This window comes from Hyperolius riggenbachi, chromosome 8 (genome assembly GCF_040937935.1).
Source record: "Hyperolius riggenbachi isolate aHypRig1 chromosome 8, aHypRig1.pri, whole genome shotgun sequence".
Taxonomy (NCBI): domain Eukaryota; kingdom Metazoa; phylum Chordata; class Amphibia; order Anura; family Hyperoliidae; genus Hyperolius; species Hyperolius riggenbachi.
The window spans coordinates 213,283,690-213,300,745 of record NC_090653.1 but is presented as its reverse complement, the minus strand read 5'-3'; positions in this window follow the sequence as shown (position 1 = coordinate 213,300,745).

Genomic DNA, 17,056 nt, shown 5'->3' with positions numbered 1-17,056 from the left:
AAAGCTACTATAACAGCGGCAGTAGCAGGAGTAAGAGAGGAGGTAGCAGCCATCAACACCAAGATTCAAGATATAGAGCAGGCCGGGAGGAAGAGAGACTCTAAATTAAAATGGCTGCACAATACAGCGGTGGTCCACAATAGACGCCTAATTGACCACTGCAGGCACCTGGAAGATCTGGATAACAGGGGAAGAAGATCAAATATAAGAGTAAAGGGCCTACCAGAAACCGTTACGGCAGACTCTCTCATAACCGCTCTTACTGCAATCTTCAACGAACTTCTAGATAGAGCTAAAGAGACACCAATAGAGTTCGTCAGAGCTCACAGAGCCTTAAAACCGCGCGGCTCCGACGGAGATCCCCCAAGAGACGTGGTCTGCTGCCTCACCTCGTTCCAATTAAAGGAAGAAATAATGAAGGCAGCCAGGGCGCAGGATGAGATTCTCTTCAACGAGACTTCCATCTCCCTCTACCAAGACCTTTCTTTAATCACCCTCACGAACCGAAGGGCTCTAAAACCCCTGCAGGAGAAAGGCTTCCAGTACAGATGGCGCTTTCCCTTCGCCTTGACTGTTCTACATAAAGGTCGCACTGCCATCTTGCGCACACCGCATGACCTGTCGGGATTCCTGAAGATCTTAGGGCTGCCTAGAGTCGCTTTGCCCGACTGGTACGAAGAATATCGTCTAGCAGACCCCAAGCCCGCGAACGCAGAGGGAAATGAAGAAGTGCCTCAATCCCCGGCATTATCACACAGGAGCAGGGGGTCACCTTCCCATTGCGAGGCAAGCCGCTCGGGCTCAGAAGAAGGAGACGTGGCCTAACAAGACTGGCGAACTGTAAGTTTTTTTTTTCACCCGGTCTCTCAACCGCAGAGACTGCACCCTTATCTTTGCCCCTTAAATCATAGCAATATTTGAAGTGTCCCCCCCCCCCCCCCCGGTGTATACCATTGGGATATAATGACCACCCCTCATTGTGCACTAAACTCTTGAGCTAAGGAACAACTAATGCAAGGAGAAGATCCCTTTACCCCGTACAGAGGCCAACACGCGGCTGAAGCCGCAGCTTCATAACAGACTGCAAGCTATACATTCCTTGACAAGAAGGGACAGACAGTAACTTGGTTTAATATGCTTTGGCGACAGAGGGAAAGCATAAAGGAAAAGAAAGCAATAGAACACGGACACATAAGCGTGCAGAGATGATGTGACCAGACCTCTCCCTCTATTGATTTCCCATAAACGCACCGATAGGTTTGAACAGACCACAGCCCCTGCCTACAATGCAGCCTAGCCTCCCACCACTCACAATCCACTCATGGAAAGCGAACCTTTTACCCACACAGAGACACTCTGTGCGAGATCTCTATTCCGCGTTTATACTTATGCACGCACAGCTACTAACAAATTTCTTGATGCAATGGTTTCTCTTATTAATTATATTTCTAGTAGATATTAACACAAATATGCATTATAAGAAATGATGTATGGTATATGTGATGTGGTCACCGATGAGGGAGGGGAGGGGAACTGGGATGTAGTGTGAATTAAGTATAACAAGGAATGTACATCAAGACACCTCTGCCTGGCAGGTAGAGATACGCAGAAAACAAATATCAACTACACTAACAAAGCCAGCACCGATAGCCCCGGTCCGCTGCACCTCCGGAACTCGCCTTCTGCGGGGTCCGAGACAACTTCCAACACTGCTTTGTGAAAACGAACCAGCAGAAAGACAATTTAATGATTGTTTAGAACAACCAGCAAATACGCATTTACCAATACCCTCACATCTGGTAGGAAACTACGGATACCAACAAACCCAGGGCCACAGAAACAAGGGGGGCCACTGCCAGCATCGAGTCACATCATACACCTGCTTGACACACATAACAGCAGGATACTCCACTTAGGCATAGCAATTACACTGCCAGGGATTAGGAGACTGCAGCACACACATTGGGTCCAAAATACCCGGATCAAATAAGGGTCCTATAGTTAGATGCTCTTAATATAAAAGACTCTCCACCTCTCACTTTTGAAGTGCTAAAAAATATACCATCACTACCCCACATCAGAGAGCCTGTATTACAAGCTCTCTGACAACACCCCTAATTGAATTTGAGTTGGTATTTAGGGGTGGGTACAGGCTACCCGCCTCAAACTACCTCTCAAAGGGGAATCCACTTTCATCCACCGCACAGAAACCTTGTACTGGTACTGACCGTGCGATACGAACCCATACAGGAGAGCCTGACAGACCGAACCCTCCCAAAAAGATAAAACGAGCGGGGACCACAACTAAAACCAATCAACCCACCGAACCCTTGTAGGGGCAATGACAACCAAACAGGGGAGCCCCCACGCAGGGGGGAAGGGAGTAAAATGGAAGGTGACATCCTGGAACATAAATGGCCTTAACACGCCAGAAAAACGCTCTACCGTATTAAAATTCCTACAAAAACAAAAAACTTCTGTTGCCATCCTTCAAGAAACACACTTTAAAGAAAACAAAGTCCCAGTCATGAGAGATAGGAACTTTACACAGTGCTACCATGCTACTTCAAAGGAAGGTAAAAACAAAGGGGTCTCCATTTTAATTCACAAAAACTGCTCATTCACAGTCACAGACTGCAGAAAGGATCCAGAGGGCAGGTATCTTCTCATTAAAGGCAACCACGGAAATAGAGTAATCACCATAGCAGCTTTATACACCCCAAATGAAAAACAAGAGGCCTTCATAAACAGAACCACCAATATATTACATGATTTCGCACAAGGCATGATAATCTTAGGCGCAGACCTGAATACACCACTAAATCCCAGCATAGACACATCAAATGGCAAATCCTCCATACCCTTCAGGGCCATTAAAAACATCAAGCAAAACCTACTCTCTCTAAGACTCATGGATGTTTGGAGACTCCAACATCCACAAACAAAAGATTACACACATTACTCAGACCCCCACTCCAAGTACTCCAGAATAGATTATCTATTCCTTACACAAGCAGACCTGGAGTGGGCAACTGACACTAATATAGGACAACAACTACTGTCTGACCATGCGCCAACCTATCTAACACTGCAATTTCCCACAATCAGATCAAACCAATTTATTTGGAGACTTAACCCAGATTTACTAGAAACTGAAAAGGCCCAGGCAAGGATAAATGATTCGCTAAAAGAATACCTACAACACAACTCGACCCCAGACAGCTCACCATTACTGATATGGGAAGCACATAAACCAGTAGTTAGAGGAGAATTCATTAGATTGGGGAAAGAGAAGAAAATAGAAAAAGAAGCAAAATTAACCTTCCTACTCTCAAAACTCCAACAATTAGAGAAAAAACATAAAATGAAACAAGCAGCACAAATCCTCACTGAACTCAACAGTACCAGAGAGGAAATTAAACACTTATTACACATATCAGCAAAAAAGAGAATACTGAGGGCCGAAAAAACAATCTATGAATGGTCCAATAAAGCAGGTGCGTCCCTGGCTAGGAAACTCAAGAAGAGACAAGCCCAACAACAGATAGACATGATAATAGATAAAAAAGGCCAGAAACATACAATTTCCAAAGACATACTAGAAACATTTAGACAATACTACGAGGATCTATACAATATAGACCAGGGAAACCTGTCCGCCCAACAAAAAACTACCAGACAACACAAAATTCAAAAATTCCTCTCCAAATATGGCCCTAACCCTCTAGAAAAGATCAAAGCGGAGAACCTAGACGCACCAATCACAAAAGAAGAATTCACCAGCACTGTCAGCAAACTAAAGGCAGGGAAAAGCCCGGGCCCAGACGGACTGACCGACCTATATTATAAAACTTTTGCGACAACATTAGCAGACCCCTTTCTGACAGCTTTTAACTCAATAGGGCCTAACCCCAACCCATCTCCACAGCTATTGGAAGCTCATATCACAATCCTCCACAAACCGGGCAAAGACCCCTCAAATTGCGCAAGCTACAGACCCATCTCCCTACTAAACAACGACTTGAAAATTTTTGCAAAGATCATTGCAAACAGAATCTCCCCCCTTCTACCAAGCTTAATAGAACAGGATCAGGCAGGATTTGTCCCGGGAAGAGAGGGAAAGGACAACACTACTAAAGCTATAAATATCCACCACTGGCTTTCTCGGCGTACCGTGGAGGGCTGCTTTGTCTCCACGGACGCCGAGAAGGCGTTTGACAGGGTGGCCTGGGACTATATCCCTGAAACAATCAGATATCTAAGGTTCGGACCAAGCATGACCAACTGGATCAACCTATTATACTCCAGGCCCACAGCCAGGATTAAGGCCAATTATCTGCTGTCCAACCCCTTTTCCCTCTCCAATGGCACTAGGCAGGGCTGCCCCCTCTCACCCATAATTTTTATCCTCACACTAGAGCCCTTCCTAAACCAAATACGCCGAAACCCTCTAATACACGGGGTCACAATAACGCAAAAGGAGCACAAAATAGCCGCATTCGCGGACGACATGCTCTTCTTCCTAACCAAACCTCTGATATCAATCCCCAATCTAATTAAAAGTCTGGAAGATTTTGGGAAGATCTCTAACCTAAAGATAAATCTCTCCAAGTCTAGCGCACTGAACATCTCCCTACCCCAGGCCATATTGACTCAATGCCAAACATCCTTCCCTCTACGGTGGGAGTCGACAGCCATAACTTATCTGGGAATCAAAATCCCCTCAGATTTACAAAAAATATTCGCCCTAAACTACACCTCCCTAGAAACAAAAATAACGGCTGACCTGGAACTATGGGGGAAAATACAAGGAATCTCTTGGTTTGGGAAGATGTCAATAATAAAAATGAACATACTACCCAGATTTTTGTATCTGTTCCAAAGCCTTCCAATCAAGATTCCCAAAGCGTACATAACCAACATGCAAAGGAAGCTCACTGAGTTCGTATGGAACAAACAAAGACCCAGACTGAGGTTTGACGTCCTCACAAGACCTAAACTTGCGGGAGGAACAGGCCTTCCAGACCTATCCAGATACTACTTAGCCACACACCTAGTAAGGACCCTGGGCTGGGCAGAACCCAACTCTAAAAAGGATTGGGTCTAAATAGAAAATGCTAGTATCCAACCCCAGCTTCCAAATATACAATCCCTTTTGTGGGGATCAACCTCCTCCAGATCTAAGGCCACCCAACACCACCCTCTAATAGAGCCAACTCTGAAAGCCTTTTGGGCATGTAATAAAAAACACAATCTAACAAGCAGGGGAAGCCTTCTGACTCCCTTACTCAAAAACAGAGACTTTCCTCCTGGATTAGAGAAGAACTTCTTAACAGGGTGGAACAAAAATTCAGCCCCGAGAATAGCGGATTTCATAAACAGAGGCGAGGTCTTACCCTATCTACAAATTAAAGACTACACCACTCCAAACAGCATTCTAAAATGGCAATATTTCCAAATAAGGCATTATATAAACTCCCTAAAGTCCAAGAAAATATTAAAATGCAATACTACAGCCTTTGAGGACAAGATTCTCTCCGACAAAACACAAAAACACCTACTAGCCTGGGCATACGCAATCTTAAACAATAACAAAACTAACGAACTTCTACACTATCAAAAAAAGTGGAATCTGGCCCTAAAAAAGAACATCACACCAGAACAATGGGAGACTATAGCTGCTAACACTCACAAATCCTCTAGAAGCGCTTGGGCGCAAGAGCAGAACTTCAAATTCCAATCCCTATGGTACAGAACACCTGAGGCCATCCATAGATTTGCCCCTGAGATACCAAATAGCTGTTGGAGATGCGGAAGGAACGATGGATCCTTCATCCACTTAACCTGGCAATGTCCGACCTTACAAGCGTACTGGATCAATATCCACAATATAACACAAAAAATAAATGGTTCGCCTATACCATTCGAGCCCGACACATTCCTACTACACAACAGTAATACTCACCACAAGGAGTATAAAAACTCAATCCTGCCACACCTGATAAATGCAGCTAGATCGCAGATACCGGCCCTCTGGAAACAAAAAGCAGCACCCACTATACAAGGCTGGCTACAAAAAGTGAGCAAAATCCAAAAAATGGAGGAACTGATACACAGTACCCAGTATTCAATGGACACATTCCACCGTATATGGGATAGATGGACTGATTTCACCCAAACAAATGACTACGACAAGATTAGTGCAGCAACTGGTAAAACAAACCAAGCACATACACACAATAACCCTTCTGGGCCAAACTGGGCACTAAGCTAACCTAATCAGCCCCCCCCCCCCCCCCAAGACACTCCAAGGTCTAGCTTGTTACCCCTTGTCAACTGCGTTCAGAAGTTACCCCCGACTCTTGTATGCTTGGTTCGGAAACTTAGGACACTGTGTGGGTTCACAGTACGAGGTCGCACGACGGGTCTCTCACTCTTGACCCGTGGAATGACTTAGCAGGTGGAAACAAGGTTAAAAGTTTAACGTTTTCATAAGTAATATAGACTTTCAATATGTTTATTACAGTTTCTAGCTCGTTCACAATAAGATAAGCTGATATGTTAAAGATCAAGATACAAACTAATACTAGCAATTGCACTAAATGTGATGTACATGCTCTTAAGATGTATAGCTCAACAATCTTTATACCTAAACCAAAGAGATGTAACATTGAGAATGTTCAATTTTCCGGTATGTATATCTGCTTATACTTTGTTAATGTTCAATAAAATATTGAAACAGAAACATTTACTGCAGGTTTTAGCAAAGATACATGAAATGATCTCACTCCTCTCATAGACTGAGGCAAAGTCACCCGATAGACTACATAATTAATTTTTTCAGCCACAGGAAAAGGACCAATGTATTTAGGACCCAACTTGACAGACGGTTGACGAAGAGGAATATTGCGAGTGGAAACCCAAACAAGATCTCCTGCTGAGAATTCATATTCTGGAGATCGATGAAAATCAGCATAAAGTTTTTGCTGAGATACTGCTTTTTCTAAATTCTCTCTGACCTGAACCCAAACTGTCCGCATATGAGTGATCCATTCTTCTAAGACCGGATGAGAAGAATGAGGACTGGAAAAGTAGGTGAACTTAGGACTCTGGCCATTGATTACCTGGAATGGCGACAGTTTGGTGGAGGAACTGGGAAGATTGTTGAATGCAAATTCTGCGAAAGGCAAAAACTTAAAGAGAAACTCCAACCAAGAATTGAACTTTTTCCCAATCAGTAGCTGATACCCCATTTTACATGAGAAAGACAATGATTTTCACAAACAGACCATCAGGGGGCGCTGTGTGACTGATTTTGTGCTGAAACCCCTCCCACAAGAGGCTCTGAATACCGCGGTACTGCTGGCAAACTGCCACAATGTAACAATGTTCAGAGACAGGAAATAGCTGTTATTAGCTGTCTAACAGACAGAGCAGCTAGAAACAGCTAAATAACCTGCCCACAGTAACAATGTCACCATGTAATACATGTCAGAATGTGAATCTGGGAGAGGAAAGATTTTACAATGAGCAAACACTGACTAAATCATTTATACATAATTATGGTAAAAAATGAAGCACTTTTTTTACTACATTATTTTCACTGGAGTTCCTCTTTAAGCGAAGTCTCCTGACGGTCAGACACGAAGCATCTGAGATACCGTTCTAAGGACTGATTGGTACTTTCTGTCTGAACGTTGGTCTCAGGATGGAATCCTGATGAAAATGACAACCCAATCCCCAATCGAGAACAAAATGATCGCCAGAATCGAGAGACAAATTGAACTCCCCGGTCAGACACAATGTTTTTTGGAATGCCATGTACTGTATTTTCCGCCATATAAGACGCTCCAGAATATAAGACGCACCCAAGTTTAGAGGGCAAAAACCAGGGGGAAAAAAAATATATATTAAATCTGGTGCATGTATATTCCAGGAGCGTCTTTGTGCCCCATCTGTCCTTCAGTGTGTCCCATCTGTCCTTCAGTGTGCCCCATCTGTCCTATGTGCCCCATGTCTGCCTTCTGTGTGCGCCATCTCCCACATGTGTCCTCCTGTGTCCTCTCCCCCATGTGTCCTGTGTGTCCCTTCTCCCCATGTGTCCTCCTGTGTCATGTCTCCCACATGTGTCTTCTTGTGTCCTGACTGACTCCCACATGTGTCCTCCTCCTGTGTCCTGTCTCACACACGTGTCCTCCTGTGTCCTGTCTCCAACATGTGTCCTCCTGTGTCCTGTCTCCCACATGTGTCCGGACTGCCCCTTCTCCCCATGTGTCCTCCTGTGTCCTGGCTCCATGTGTCCTCCTGTGTCCTGACTCCATGTGTCCTGTCTCCATGGGTCCTGTCTCCATGTGTCCTCCTGTGTCCTGGCTCCATGTGTCCTGTCTCCATGTGTCCTGTCTCCGTGTGTCCTGTCTCCGTGTGTCCTGTCTCCATGTGTCCTGTCTCCATGTGTCCTGTCTCCGTGTGTCCTGTCTCCATGTATCCTGTCTCCATGTGTCCTGGCTCCATGTGTCCTGTCTCCATGTGTCCTGTCTCCATGTGTCCTGTCTCCATGTGTCCTGTCTCCATGTGTCCTGTCTCCGTGTGTACTGTCTCCGTGTGTACTGTCTCCGTGTGTCCTGGCTCCGTGTGTCCTGGCTCCGTGTGTCCTGGCTCCGTGTGTCCTGGCTCCGTGTGTCCTGGCTCCGTGTGTCCTGGCTCCGTGTGTCCTGGCTCCATGTGTCCTGGCTCCATGTGTCCTCCTGTGTCCTGGCTCCATGTGTCCTGTCTCCATGTGTCCTGTCTCCGTGTGTACTGTCTCCATGTGTCCTGTCTCCATGTGTCCTGTCTCCATGTGTCCTGTCTCCGTGTGTACTGTCTCCGTGTGTCCTGGCTCCGTGTGTCCTGGCTCCGTGTGTCCTGGCTCCGTGTGTCCTGGCTCCATGTGTCCTGGCTCCATGTGTCCTGGCTCCATGTATCCTGGCTCCATGTATCCTGTCTCCATGTGTCCTGGCTCCATGTGTCCTGGCTCCATATGTCCTGGCTCCATGTGTCCTGGCTCCATGTGTCCTCCTGTGTCCTGGCTCCATGTGTCCTGTCTCCATGTGTCCTTGCTCCATGTGTCCTCCTGTGTCCTGTCTCCATGTGTCCTGGCTCCTCCACATGTCCTTCTTTGACTGGCTACCCCGAGTGCCTCAGTTCTCCCCCTCTATTTTCCTCCTGCCCCCCTGTGTCCTGGCTCCATGTGTCCTGTCTCCATGTGTCCTGTCTCCGTGTGTACTGTCTCCATGTGTCCTGTCTCCATGTGTCCTGTCTCCATGTGTCCTGTCTCCGTGTGTACTGTCTCCGTGTGTCCTGGCTCCGTGTGTCCTGGCTCCGTGTGTCCTGGCTCCGTGTGTCCTGGCTCCGTGTGTCCTGGCTCCATGTGTCCTGGCTCCATGTGTCCTGGCTCCATGTATCCTGTCTCCATGTGTCCTGGCTCCATGTGTCCTGGCTCCATATGTCCTGGCTCCATGTGTCCTGGCTCCATGTGTCCTCCTGTGTCCTGGCTCCATGTGTCCTGTCTCCATGTGTCCTTGCTCCATGTGTCCTCCTGTGTCCTGTCTCCATGTGTCCTGGCTCCTCCACATGTCCTTCTTTGACTGGCTACCCCGAGTGCCTCAGTTCTCCCCCTCTATTTTCCTCCTGCCCCCCTCCGTCTCCGATATGCCCGATGTAAATCCTTCCCCCCTCTGGGTCTGCAGCGGCTTACCTGATACATGCCGCCGCAAAGTCTGCAGACACCCGGCTACTCCATATGTTTCCTCTACTGCGCTGCTACTGATGACGCAATCAGTACAAGCCGCTCAGTAGAGGAAACATATGGAGTAGCCGGGTGTCTGCAGAGTTTGCGGCGTCATGTATCAGGTAAGCCACTGCAGCTGCAGACTCGGAGACTCGGGGGAGGTCCTCACATGGAGAGGGGCAGGAGGAAAATAGAGGGGAAAAGCTGAGGCACGCAGGGGAGCCAGGCGCAGTGATCGACCACACAGGCAGGGAATCCCCAATGGTGGCGGGTCGGCGGTTTACATCGGCGAGCGTTCGCAAGTTGGGGATTCCCTGCCTTTGCCGTATAAGATGCAGGGACTTTTTCTCCCCATTTTTTGGGGAGAAAAAGTGCGTCTTATACGGCGGAAGATACGGTAATCGAAAAATATGCTCTATAAATAATTCTGCCAACTCCTTCGCAGAAGGCAATTTACATAAAAGGACGAAATGAGCCATCTTACTGAATCGGTCCACAACTACCCAAATGACACCGGAAGAAGGCAAATCTACCACAAAATCCATAGTAATATGTGTCCAGGGGACCTGAGGTATAGGCAAAGGCATCAGATTCACTCTAGGGGCGCTCCTAGAGACCTTACTTTTGGCACAAATATTGCACTCCCCAACAAAGAGTTTACAATCTCTCCTCATAGTTGGCCACCAAACATGACATGACAATAATTCCAGCGTTTAAGCCCTTTCCAGGATGTCCTGCTAGTTTGGTATCATGGAATTTGTGAAGTACCTGAAGACGTAGATGAATCGGCACGTAAAATACGTCCAACAGTTTTCCAGGTGCACAATTTTCCTGGAAAGAGGACAATAATTCAGGCAAATCCAAGGAATTCTGAGTGTCTGTAGCAGCGACCACACAATGTTTGGGTATTATAGGAACAGGAGTTTCAGGTTGCAAAACCTCAGAATCAAAATATCTGGACAACGCATCAGCTTTTATATTTTGACTTCCCGGCTCGTAGGTTATGGTAAAATTGAAACGTGAAAAAAATAATGCCCACCGACCCTGTCTGGGATTGAATCTCTTCGCTTTTTCCACGTACTCAAGGTTCTTATAATCAGTGTACACCGTGATAGGATTTTCAGCTCCCTCCAACCAATGCCTCCATTCTTCAAACACCATCTTAACTGCCAAGAGTTCCCTTTTTTCCTATATCATAATTACATTCCGCTGGCAAAAACTTTTTAGAAAAGAAAGCACAGGGGTGCAAACGTTCAGGCTGACCTGAATACTGGGAAAGAACTGCCCACTCCCAACTCATCAACCTCTACACAGAATGGTAATGCGACATCGGGATGCATCAAGATGGGGGCAGAGCAGAAAGCAGTTTTCAAGGTAGCAAAGGCTTTGCAGGCCGAAGATGGCCAATTAGAAGGATTGGACCCTTTTTTAGTGAGATCTGTCAGAGCTGCCACCAGTGTGGAAAAATTCTTGATGAATTTTGTATAATAATTGGCAAATCCCAAAAACCGTTGCAATGCCTTAAGGTCTCCCGGTTGTGGCCACTCCAAAACTGCCGAAACTTTATTTCTGTCCATAGACAAACTAGAGTTTGAAATTACATATTCCAAGAAAGGTACCTCAGTAACCTCAAACAGACATTTCTCTAGTTTTGCAAACAATGAATTCTCTCTTAACCTCTGAAGGACCCATTTCACATGATCTCGATGTTCTGACAATGACTTAGAATAAACTAGAATGTCATCCAAATAGACCACCACATATTTGCCCAGAACATCCCTAAATACATAATTGACAAAGTCCTGGAAGACGGCTGGAGCATTACAAAGGCCAAAGGGCATTACGAGGTATTCATAATGTCCGTCTTGGGTGTTAAAAGCAGTCTTCCATTTATCTCCCTGTCGAATCCTGATCAAGTTATATGCTCCCCTTAGGTCTAACTTACTAAAGATCCTTGCCCCAGACACTTGAGAAACCAGATCATCAATAAGAGGAAGTGGGTATCTGTTTTTTATAGTGATTTTGTTCAAACTTTTGTAGTCTATGCACGGACGTAGTTCATCTTTTTTTTCTACAAAAAAAACAACCCTGCCCCAGCTGGAGAAGTAGATGTTCGAATAAAACCTTTTTCAAGATTCTCTTTAATATAATCTTTCATAGCCTGCTTTTCAGGACCAGAAAGACTATATAAATGTCCCCAGGAAGGCATGGTACAGGGCAATAAATAGATCGGGCAGTCATAGGATCTATGTGGGGGTAATTTATCAGCAGACCGAGGAGAGAAAACATCAGCGAACGATGCATAATGAGATTGTAATTTATCAGACGAGATCTCACACTATGTAGTGCAATTTTCCTTAAAGAGACTCTGTAACAAAATTTTGAGCCTTATTTCTTCTATCCTATAAGTTCCTACGCCTGTTCTAATGTGGTCCATCTTACTGCAGCCTTTTCTAGTTGCACTGTCTCTGTAATAAATCTTATCTTCTTTCCTCTGTCGGGCTCAGGCTGGAATGTGTGGAATGTGCAGCACTGCTTGTCATTGGCAGACGCACCCTCTCCAAGCTCTGCATGAGTCACACAGTGAGCTGTTCTCAGCCTATCATACTCTGGTTAGAAGCCATGTCTTTTGTTTGTAAACACTGCCTAAAACTGGCAATTACAAGCCAGGATTGCAGCAGGGAGTGGCAGAAACAGCACAGAGGGGGCCAGAAGAACATAATAAGGAGAATGGTATGTTTTTTATTGTAAGAATTTTAGAGTACAGATTCTCTTCAAACACTTTTCTGAGCACTGAGTCGAACAGTTAGTAAGCTGACCAGAACACCAATCAATACGTGGATTGTGTGCTTGCAACCACAGAAGGCCTAAAACAAAGAGACTGGAGGGTATTCTGAGAATGAATAACTGTATCCTCTCAAAATGCAACACTCCAATCTGTAAAGACACTTCTGGTGTGAAAGCAATAGACTGACCACTTTGAAGAGGAGAGTCATCAATTGCTGTGAAAACGTTTGTTCTGTAAAGGCGGGGCTGGAATTCCCAAACTGGCAGCAAATTCAAAATCAATAAAATTTCCTGCTGCACCAGAGTCAACAAAAGCTTGTGCAGGACTAGATTGATTAATCCAAAAAATATGGACTGGCAACAGTATTTTTTTTACTGAAAGGGGAAAAATCTGCTCGCCTAGGTGAGATTCCCCAACTACACCTAGGCGCGGGCGTTTTTCGCCTGCTTCTTTACAGAACAATTCTGAACAAAATGCCCTTTCTCACCGCAATACATACATAATCCCTCATGCCGTCTCCTGAGTTTTTCAGAAGGGGATAGTTTAGAATACCCCAACTGCATTGGCTCTTCGCCCAAAGAAGTAGTAGCACCCCCTGAACGTGAAGTGGATGTGACAGGTGGATGAGTTATACCCTGGTGGCGATATCTGATTCGCCTATTTATGCGAATTTCTAAAGTGATAGCCTCCTCCAACATTTTGGGTTCGGGGTGGCTGACCAGAGCATCGTTTACCGAATCTGCCAACCCTAATAAAAATTGGACGAGGAGAGCTGCCTCACCCCAAGTGGAGGAAACTGACCAGCGTCAAAACTCAGCGTCATACTCTACCGCAGTGTGATGACCCTGTCACAGTTCTTGACGTTTACGAGCTGCAGTAGATGATACGTCAGGATCAGCATAGATCACGGCCATGGCTTCAAAAATGTATTTACAGATGACAAGGCTTCATGACCGGGGGGTAACCCATAAGCCCAAGTCTGTGGGTCACCTTGCAAAAGAGTTTTAATCAAGGATATCCTCTGGGATTCAGAACCAGACAATCTCGGCCTAACCTAAAAATATGACAGACAACGGTTCATGAAATTACTGAAATCTGATCTGGCCCCAGAAAACTTTTCAGGAAGTGACATCTTAGGCTCAATGGGAGGAGATGTTACTAACTGCTCTACTGGGTGCACAGGTGGAGGTGTGTTTAATAACTTTGTCAGCTGATCTTGCTAAGCAGCGACTGTTGTACTGAGCTGATTCACTGCCGCCATAAGAAACTGAACCTTTCGTTGTAACTCCTCCATGATATAAATATTTTTTAGGTCCGTTATAATGTAACGCTGGGTTTGAGGTGTACACAGAATATACAATAATCGAGGTCAGATCGTCAACTGAGGTCATACACGGGAAGTCAGAAATATGCGGTACAAAAGGACTATGGCAGAGCTAGGTCAAATAACAGGCTAGGATCATACACAGGTATTCAGATGGCTAAAGTACAATGGGCTGAGACAGGTGCTAAGTCGATAAACAGGCTGAAGTCATACACATAAGTTCAGATGGCTGAGGAACAATGTCTCTGTGACAGAGACAGGGTCGTTAGGCTAGCCGAGGTCTATAACGCGTATCAGATGACTCTAGTACAAAGGGATGAGACTTTAATCAAAGTGGAGGGCACGTCGGGTCATACACAGAAACAATAAGAATAATACAATATACAATACTAGACTAACTAGCAGGCCCGTTTCTAGGGCCGTGCGGCCCGTGCCGCCGCCCGGGGCGCTGTTGGGAGGTGGGCGCTGAAATGGAGGGGGGAGCCAGAGCCGCTGGGAGGGCAGCCCAACCTCTCCCTCCCTCTCCTGGGCCGCCCTCCGTGCTCCCCCCTCAGATGCAGAGCGCAGCAGCAGCAGCCAGGGAGGAAGCGCTGTAAACAACATACCTCCCTGCGTTCCAAGCGCTGCTCTCTCGCCGCCGGTCTCTTCCTCTCTGCCGCCTATACGATGATGCACACGCTGCTTCCGGCTAACAGGAACCAGCGTGTGCATCATCGTATAGGCGGCAGAGAGGAAGAGACCGGCGGCGAGAGAGCAGCGCTTGGAACGCAGGGATGTATGTTGTTTACAGCGCTTCCTCCCTGGCTGCTGCTGCTGCTGCGCTCTGCATCTGAGGGGGGAGCACGGAGGGCGGCCCAGGAGAGGTCGGGCTGCCCTCCCTCCGGCTCCCCCCTCCATTATGGGGGACACCTACCTAATCTAACCTACGCTGGGGGGCACCTACCTAATCTAACCTACGCTGGGGGGCAGCTACCTATCTAACCTATACTGGGGGGCACCTACCTAATCTAACCTACCCTGGGGGGCACCTACCTAATCTAACCTACCCTGGGGGGCACCTACCTAATCTAACCTACACTGGGGGGCACCTACTTAATCTAACCTACACTGGGGGGCAGCTACCTAATCTAACCTATACTGGGGGGCAGCTACCTAATCTAACCTATGCTGGGGGGCAGCTACCTAATCTAACCTATACTGGGGGGCACCTACCTAATCTAACCTACACTGGGGGGCACCTACTTAATCTAACCTACGCTGGGGGGCAGCTACCTAATCTAACCTATACTGGGGGGCAGCTACCTAATCTAATCTATACTGTGGGGCAGCTACCTACACTAACCTATACTGGGGGGCACCTACCTAATCTAACCTATACTGGGGGGCAGCTACCCATCTAACCTATACTGGTGGGCACCTACCTATCTAACCTATGCTGGGGGCAACTATTCTGGCTACCTATATTAGAGGCACCCACCTAGCTAACCTGTACTGGGGCACCTACCTAACTAACTTATACCGGGGGCGCCTGCCTATCTAACCTATACTGGGGGCAACCATACTGGCTACCTATACTGGAGGCACCTACCTGGCTAACCTATAGCGGGGGCAACTATACTGGCTCACCTATGCCTGGCTACTTATACTGGGGTACCTATTCTTGGCTACCTATACTGGGGGGACCTATACTAAGTGCAAGTAGACCTGGCTAACCTATACTGCGGGCACCCATACCTTGCTTGGGGGGGGGGGGGCGCAATTTTTACACACTCGCCCTGGGTGCATTTTAGCCTAGAAACTGCACTGCTAACTAGAGTACGTATATATCGGCAGTGTCTGCATATATACCTAGCTCTGCGGAACTTTAACTAAACTCAGTAGTAAGGCAAGGTCCAGCGCTCACTGACCTGAAAGCTATAACGGACGCTGGACAACTGACAGTGTGAGACTTAAATACCAAGTAGTAGTGCAATCACGCCCCCCAAACCTCCAGCCAATCAGAGGCTTCCTCAGAGTCAGCTGACCGGAGAGTCAGCTGACCAGCCTCACACCCGTCTCCTTGGCCTATAAAGGCTGTCAGGAGCCGTGCGCGTTCGCCCATAGCCTTGGCTGGAAGCGCCACGCTGGCTCGCGGCCACAGGGGAGCCAGGGATGCTGCCAGACGAGGCTGAAGTGCGCGACTGCCCGGAGCTGCCGGCGGGCGCGTTCATAAGTGTTGTTACATCCTTGATCAAAAGAACAAAGAACCAATTCCAGGCAATTATATTTAAAAAGTTACAAAAGTTTATTTGATAGCACTGCCTCTCTCCCTCTAACGGCCGTGCTCACACCGTCATGTGCGCACGCCACCTGCACCCGATCTCTGCTGTCCCAAGTCCGCCCGCGTGCCGCACATGTGCAGTATGCCAAATACACGGACACAGAGACAGAGGACGCAGGGACACAGCAGTTTTATTATATAGGATTGCGCCTGCATCTTCCATGGCACTTATATGAAGCATCAACACTTACCACACTCTCCTCAGTGTGTTCATAAAAATCCTGCCAACAAGAATAAGCTACTTCTCATGGCTCTTTTATATAGCCCTTTAATAAACACTCTAGGACAGTATGGGAATGCTTAACTGTCATGCTGATCCTCTGCCTCTAACATTTTTAACCATACCCACTGAACAAGCATGCAGACCAGATGTTTGACTGGATTTGCTCCAAGCTTTTTTCAGGTGTGTGATTTAGACACTACTGATGCATGACAAATCTAGGCAACTGGTATTGTTTAACAGGACACAAATATGGCAGTCTCCATATACCTCACACCTCAGGTGTCCTTTAAGGTATTTTGTTCCCTATGGACTATGGTAAAAGCAGTAAGCACTGGACTGACTACAGTGTTATACAGATTCCTACCTATTGCATTCACTGACAAAACATTAAAGGTGACTGATTATCACAGACAGAGGTGGCCTGTACAGTAAATATTCACAAGTTGTTTAGTGGCAGCACCTGGTGTTGGTACCCCGTCATGGGCAGATGTTTTTAACTGAATGGCTGGTTTTGCAATTGGCAAAAGAACTGTACAGAAGGGGACATGCACTGATTAGCCAACAACCTCACAAACACCACCAATGATTCAACTTGTTTCAAAGCTGATCAACTACAACAAGCATGTCACCTTTGA